Source organism: Canis aureus, chromosome 16, assembly GCF_053574225.1.
Source record: "Canis aureus isolate CA01 chromosome 16, VMU_Caureus_v.1.0, whole genome shotgun sequence".
In the NCBI taxonomy this organism is placed as follows: domain Eukaryota; kingdom Metazoa; phylum Chordata; class Mammalia; order Carnivora; family Canidae; genus Canis; species Canis aureus.
Genome location: NC_135626.1, coordinates 37199746 through 37207675, shown reverse-complemented (window position 1 = coordinate 37207675; position 7930 = coordinate 37199746). Strand labels below are relative to the sequence as shown.

The 7930-nt window shown below is 41.2% G+C and overlaps 1 long non-coding RNA gene across 1 annotated transcript in view; it reads right to left on the bottom strand.

Annotated features, from left to right (window-relative positions):
- Window positions 1–706: 706 nt before the first annotated feature.
- The window catches only part of LOC144286482 (uncharacterized), a 29333-nt gene continuing 22109 nt past the window's right edge, over window positions 707–7930 (bottom strand). Inside the window, exon 2 of the long non-coding RNA XR_013354530.1 lies at window positions 707–845. This is a non-coding gene — a long non-coding RNA (uncharacterized LOC144286482). The remainder of the gene's footprint in view (window positions 846–7930) is intronic.

Below are 7930 nucleotides of genomic sequence, written 5' to 3'. Positions count from 1 at the left end.
CAAGAAAAAAAAAAAAAAGATGGATGTGTTGATATTTCCTATAGAAAATTTTATATTATTTTGTATTAATGGGAAGCAGTAAAGCTTTTCAGAATACTATGCAGTGGATGAATTCTTAGACTTACAGTTTCTAAGAATGGGTTTCAGGAAGCAAGGAGCCCCTGGAAATTAATTGTAAAGAATGTATCTCTGTAGTGTGCCATTTAAGGGGCATGAGAGTTCTGTAGCTTTAAATAATTCTTTCAATTCTTTTACCCAAACAGGCCCTAGAATATAATCAGAAAGATTTGGAGCCACATTTGTAGGGTTAGTGATTATTTTTCCTAGCAGGGCAGAAATTAAAAAACAAGCTTTTGGTAATCTATTTTTAGCACTAAACCTACACTTAGAGATAGCCTCATTTTTGACTGGATAATAAATCTCTCACTACATACTGGCTTTAGGCCTCAGAGTTGTTTAATTTTTTAAAAGAGTGTCTTCTCTTTTGTGATAATACAAAAACTTACCCAAGATGGACTGTGCCTTCTTATACCACCCTTGGTGGACACGGACTGGTCAAGGTGTTTGGTTTCAAGCACAAGTATGAGATAGGAGACCCTGATGTTAATAAAACATTAGGCCAAGCAACTGTTTTCCCTCAGAAACCAAATCAGAGGACTGGTTTTTCCACCAGTACGTATGATGGCAAATGTGATAGATGGCAGGGTCAGAGGAAGGAAAGTTTATTGGGTTGTTAGTGCCACTTGCAAAAACAAAAACAAGTCTGGTGGCCCCTGCAGTTCCATTGCTGGTATCTGGCAGCTGTAGCTTTCTTTCACCATTGAACTTCAGGTTCCAACATTGGGCTAGAATTAGCAACAGAAGAGAAACATACTATTAATCTATGCTTTCTCAGGGAAGTTGCCAGCGGCTGACAGCAGACATGCTATACACCAATTAAAATGACTACCAGAAAGAAAAAATAAATAAATCTTGCCATAGTTTGACCATACCAGTATGGTCCTCTGAGACACCTGCCATTCCCTCCACCCTCAACCAATCTTAACCTTTATCTTTTTGGTTTTGTTTTTTTGGATTTTTTTTTAGATTTTATTTATTCATGAGAGACACACACACACACAGAGGCAGAGACACCGGCAGAGGAAGAAGCAGGCTCCATGCAAGGAGCCTGATGTGGGACTCCATCCCAGGTCTTCAGGATCATGCCCTGGGCTGAAGGCGACGCTAAACCGCTGAGCCACCCAGGCTGCCCAACCTTTATCATTAATTTGATAAATTGTGCAGGGATGTTACATTACACTGCAATTTCATCCCACTCTATTAGGGGTTGATTATCTACTTTGTATTATGTATGCTAATCTTATGGATATTCTCTTTTTTAAAAAAAAAAGATTTTATTTATTCATAGAAACAGAGAGAGAGAGAGAGAGAGGCAGAGACACAGGCAGAGGGAGGAGCAGGCTCCTTGCAGGGAGCCCGACATTGGACTTGATCCCAGGTCTTCAGGATCACACCCCGGGCTGCAGGTGGCGCTGCGCCACCGGGGCTGCCCTGGATATTCTCTTTTTAATGTCCTATTATTTATACTTCTACAAATGAAGTTAAGAAAACTATACTGAATGGCTAATAGGTTTAATGGACTAATGGTCTAATGGTTTAATAGGAGAACATAGAACTTTTCTTATAAGAAAAAGTACGGGGAATCCCTGGGTGGCTCAGCGGTTTGGTGCCTGCCTTCGGTCCGGGGTGTGATCCTGGAGACCCGGGATCGAGTCCCATGTCAGGCTCCTGCATGGAACCTGCTTCTGTCTCTGCCTCTCTCTCTCTCTCTCTCTCTCTCTCCCTCCCTCATGAATAAATAAATAAGATCTTTTAATAAAAAGAAAAAGTACAAGACATTTAAAGTAGTTGACATGAATGAGATGATTATTGCTTTTTTAAAAAGATTCATTTATTTTAGAGAGCATGAGCAGGAGAGGCAGAGGGAGAGAGCTTCTCAAGCAGACTCCCTACTGAGTGTGGAGCCTGACACAGGTTCAATCTCATGACCCTGAGATCAGGGCCTAAGTCGATAGCAAGAGTTGGATACTTAACTGGCTGAGCCACCCAGGCACCCCAATTGTTGCTTTCTTAGTAGGTCAGTTCCCTCTTCTATGAATAGAGCACTGAAAGGTCAAGGGAATATAGAGGGTTGTGGTAGGATGAAGTTAATGCCAGTGCGTTAAATACCTTCTCTCACTTTGTTCCTTTTCTTTTTTTTCTACTCCCTTCACCACCACCCTTTGGGGTTTCTGGCAACCACCAATCTGTTTTCTGTATCAGTGAGCTTGTTTTTTGTTTTGTTTTGTTTTGTTTTTTTAAGATTTCACTTTTTTAAAAATTTTTATTTATTTACGATAGTCACACAGAGAGAGAGAGAGAGTCAGAGACACAGGCAGAGGGAGAAGCAGGCTCCATGCACCGGGAGCCCGACATGGGATTCGATCCCGGGTCTCCAGGATCGCGCCCTGAGCCAAAGGCAGGCGCTAAATCGCTGCGCCACCCAGGGATCCCAAGATTTCACATTTAAGAGGAATCACTCAGTATTTGTCTTTCTCAATCTGACTTAATTTTACTTAGCATAATACCTTTGAGGTCCATCCATGTTGTCACAAATGGCAAGATTTCATTCTTTTTTATAGCTGAGTAATATTCTGTGTGTGTGTGTATGTGTGTGTGTGTACACACTACAATTTATTCATCCATCCATTGATGGACACAGATTGTTTCTATATCTTGGCAGTTGTAAATAATGCTGCAATGAACACGGGGTGCATATATCTTTTGGAGTTAATATTTTCATTTTCTTCAGATAAATAACCAAAAGAGGAATTGTTAGATCATATGGTTGTTCTATTTGTAATTTTTTGAAGAACTTCCATACTGTTTTCCATAGTGGGTGTACCAATTTATATTCCCAACAGTGCACAAGGGTTCAATTTTCTCCACACCCTCACCAACATTTGTTATTTCTTGTCTTTTTGATACTAGGCATCCTGACAGGTGTAAAGTGAAAGCCCAATGTGGTTTTGATTGTATTTTACTGATGATTAATGATGTTGAGCATCATTTCATGGGCCTGTTGGCCATCTGCATGTCTTTGGAAAAATATCTATTCAGATCTTGTTCCCATTTTTTTTTTAAGATTTTATTTATTTATTCATGAGGGAGAGAGAGAGGCAGAGACAAAGGCAGAGGGAGAAGCAGGCTCCATACGGGCAGCCTGACATGGGACTCGATCCTGGGTCTCCAGGATCAGGCCCTGGGCTGAAGGCGGTGCTAAACCGCTGAGCCATCGGGGCTGCCCTTGTTCCCATTTTTAATTAGATTATTTGTGAGGTCCTTTTTGCTATTGATTTGTATGAGTTCTTTATATATTTTGCCCCTTATCAATACATGATTTGCAGATATTTTCTTCCATTCAGTAAAGTTTGCCTTTTTGTTTTTTTGGTTTCCTTTGCTGTACAGAAGTTTTTTATATGACGTAGTCCCACTTATTTATTTTTGCTTTTCTTGCTTTTGCTTTCGGTGTTGGGTTAAAAAAAACATTGCCAGGACCTATGCCAACTATGTTTTCTTCTGGTTTTATGGTTTCAGGTGTTATACCTTTAAGAAGTCTTTAATCCACTTTGAGTTAATTTTGGTGTATGGTGAAAGTCATCAAATTTCATTCTTTTGCATGTGGCTTACCATTTTCCCAAAACTGTTTATTGAACAGACTGTCCTTGCCCTATTGTATATTCTTCACTCCTTTGTTATAAATTGACCATATATAAATGGGTTTATTTCTGGGCTCTTAATTTTGTGTTATTTATTTATTTATTTATTTATTTATTTATTTATTTATTTATGATAGACAGAGAGAGAGAGAGAGAGAGGCAGAGACACAGGAGGAGGGAGAAGCAGGCTCCATGCCGGGAGCCCGACATGGGACTCGATCCTGGGACTCCAGGATCGCGCCCTGGGCCAAAGGCAGGCGCCAAACCGCCGAGCCACTAGGGATCCCTGGGCTCTTTATTTTGTTTCATTGATCTGTGTGTCTGTTTTTATGCCAATACCATATTGTTTTAATTTTCATAGCTTTGTAATATAGTTTGAAATCAGGATGCCTTCAGCTTTGTTCTTTCTTGAGATAGCTTTGGCCATTTAGAGTTTCTTCACTCCTCTAACAGTAATAGAGTATACACATGAGCTTTGTGAAGACGTGACTTAATCAAGCTCTCTTGATTACCAAATCTGGTCTGTTTCCTGCCCCTGCTGACACTGTTCATCCCAGCAAATGGAAGGTTCTAGAACTATGTGTCCAAGTACAGTAACCTCTAACCATATGTAACTACTATGTTTAAATTCAAATAAGTTAAAAATTAAGTTTTACATTTCAAGTATTCATTAGCCACATATGGCTAGTGGCCAACTATATTGGGCAGCACAGGTATACATCATATTCAATCACTGGAGAAAGTTCTGTTGAACCACCCTGTTCTACATGAAGTGTATGCAAGTGTATTTTTTGTTTATGGTAGAAAATAGTTACATAATAGATGTTCCTCTTTACCAGCCTCACTGTAACATTGCTCTTCATCTAAGAACATTGTATCACTAACTCCTATCCACTTAAAATTTTGTTTACAAATGTAATACATACTCATTTTCTAAATTTTGAAGGAAAGGGGATCCCTGGGTGGCTCAGCCGTTTAGCGCCTGCCTTTGGCCCAAAACGTGATCTTGGAGTTCCAGGATCAAGTCCCACATCGGGCTCCTTGCATGGAGCCTGCTTCTCCCTCTGCCTCTCTCTCTCTGTGTGTCTCTCATGAATAAATAAATAAAATCTTTTTAGAAAGAAAAGAAAAAATAAATTTTGAAGGAAAAAAATGACTACCTCTTCTTATAAACCTGCCTCCCAAAGGCAGTCCTGATTACAGATGAGTTTGGGAAATATTCTTCCAGCTATGTTTTTACACTCTACTTTATGCATTTAATTATTCTTATTTTTTTAAAAAATTTTTAGGGGACCTCTGGGTGGCTCAGCAGTTTAGCGCCTCCTTTTGGCCCAGGACATGATCCTGGAGTCCTGGGATCGAGTCCCACATGGGGCTCCGGGCTTCTCCCTCTGTCTATGTCTCTGCCTCTCTCTCTCTCTCTCTCTCTGTGTGTGTGTGTGTGTATCTCATGAACAAATAAGACCTTTAAAAAATTTTTTAAACATATTTATTTGAGAGAGAGAGCAAGAACATGAGCATGAGCAAGGGGGGTGCAGAGGGACTCCCTACAGAGCAGGGAGCCAGACGTGGGACTCCATCCCAAGACTCTGGGATCATGACCTGAGCTGAAGGCAGACACTCAACCACTGAGCCACCCAGGTACCCGCATTTAATTCTTTTAATAATGAAGACAGCCTGTGCTCCTTTTGCATGTTCTCCTTTGTAACCCGGGGGATGCATTTTCAGTCTTTTCCTTAGGAAGCTAAGTGTGCTGGGCTCAGACCTGTGACCCGTGATGTTATGCTCTAAGTCATGAGGCTAATCACCAGAGATGACTTGAGAACAAATGAACAGTTGGCAAATGCGTACCTTGAGAAGCATTTCTTCCTTGTTTAGATTCACTGATTCCTGAGTGTTTTCCAGCCTGACTGCCTAATGCTAAATGCCAGTTTTGTGGAATGCACCCATTTGAGGAATGTGGCTTTAAGCTCCTAGCTCAATTAGTTTAAGTGGTTCATGAATTCACTCGGTGTTCTTTCCTCACTGGAGATATGAACTGCACTATATTTGGAACTAACATTTGCAACCCTATCCACTGCCGCCTGGGTGTTTAGTTACGAATTTTGGTTATCACCATTAACTGGATTTAGGAAGTTATATAGTGATGGGTTTCACAGCTTTGTTGAGGACAGATGTAACTGGCTTGGGGGGCAGGGGAGGAAAAGAAGAAACAAGTGCCCTCTCACAGATTGCAACCAACAGGGACTTTAGCTCGCTGCAGTTGTTGAAATGAGGCCATGAGTTCCTCCCACTGGGCCCTGCTTACCTGCTGAATGCCTGCCTCGTGAGCCTGAGCAACTGTGTTACTTCCACTCTTGTGCTTGCACCATTAATTTGACTGTGCCTCACTGCTTCCAACAAATAAATGTGCCATCCATCTATAAACGACTCAAGTGTGCACCAAACCAAGGTGACACCTGAGAGAGGAACAATCTGGGTACCTTTAAATCTCCCTATCATCTGGTGATCCACAGTTGCCCACCCCAAATACGATGTTGGGCAGGGGGTTCTCAGAGGTATGTGAGCATCATGGAAACAATACAAGAGGTGAGAACAGCACCAGCCTTTTCTAGTAATTATCAAATAATACAGTGGTACTGTGTTCTAACCTCACAACCTGCTATGTGATGTGGGAGATATGCTTTTTTTTTTAAGTAGGCTCCACACCCAGCATGGAGCCCAACGCAGGGCTTGAAGCCATGATACTGAGACCGTGACCTGAGCCGAGATCAAGAGTCAGACGCTCAACCAACTGAGCCACCCAAGTGCCTCAAGGGAGGTGTGCATTTTGATCCCTACTCAAAGGAATGATGAAATACCCTGAAATATTAGTGAAATTGGTTATTGAAATAGCAGAAAAAGCCTGTCAGAAAAGCCCAATGGAACTGGACTGCAGGGCAATAAACAAGGCAAGATTCTGATCCATTATTTCCATGGCTATGGAATCCAGACATCAGGCAGCAGTTACAAAAGCTTTCAGTTCAAAACGATATTGTACTAGGCACTGAGGCTACAGAATCTAATAAGGCAAATTTGGTCTCTGCCTCATAGAGCTTACAATCTAGCAAGAACAAGAAACAGTGAAAGTACGAAGTGTGATGAGTCTTTGGAACAGGAGTACAGGGTGACATAAGGGGACATTACTAGGAATGTCCTCAGGAAAGTCTCCCATGAAAAAATGATGTTGGGGCGCCAGGGTGGCTCAGTTGGTTAAGTGTCTGCCTTTGGCTCAGGTCATGATCCTGGGGACCTGGGATAGAACCCTGCATTGTTTAGTGAGGATCCTGCTTCTCTCTCTCCTCTGCCCTTTCCCCCTGCTTACGCTCTTTCTGTCAAATAAATACAATCTTTAAAAAATTATTTAAAAAGAAAAAAATGATGTTAAACGGGGGCCTAGAAGATGAGGAGTTGCTAGCCAGGCAAAAAGGAGAGGGAACAGTGTTCTAGCATATGTAATGGGCCTGTGGCTGAAAAGAACCTGACCTATTTAAGGAACCAAAAGAAATCCAGAATAGCTGAAACAAAGAGAACTCTTGAAAGGTAGTGGAAGAGAAATCTGGAGAGGTAGGCCCGGGCCAAACTAGGGAGGTAGTCCGACCACATTAAAGATTCCACACTGGGGTGCCTGGCTGGCTCCATCAGTAGAGTGTGTGGCTCTTGATCTCAGAGTCATGAGTTCGAGCCCCATGTTGGGCATAGAGATTACTTTACGAAAAGAGAGAAAGAAAGAAGAAAGAAAGAAAGAAAGAAAGAAAGAAAGAAAGAAAGAAAGAAAGAAAGAAAGAAAGAAAGAAAGAAAGAAAGGAGAAAGAAAAAAGAAAGAAAGAAAGAAAGAAAGAAAGAAAGAAAGAAAGAAAGAAAGAAAGAAAGAAAGAAAGAAAGAAAGAGGGAGGGAGGGAGGGAGGAAGGAAGGAAGGAAGGAAGGAAGGAAGGAAGGAAGGAAGGAAAGAAAAAGGGAAAAAGATTCCATACTTTAGGTAAAGGACAACAAGAAACCATGAGTTTCTGCATCTGTACAATGAGAATAATAATACTCCCTCACAGAGTCACCAAGGAACAAAATGAGAATACAAGTGAAAAATCTTTAGTACTATAGGAGAACTACTGACATAATATCCGTAGTAGTAATA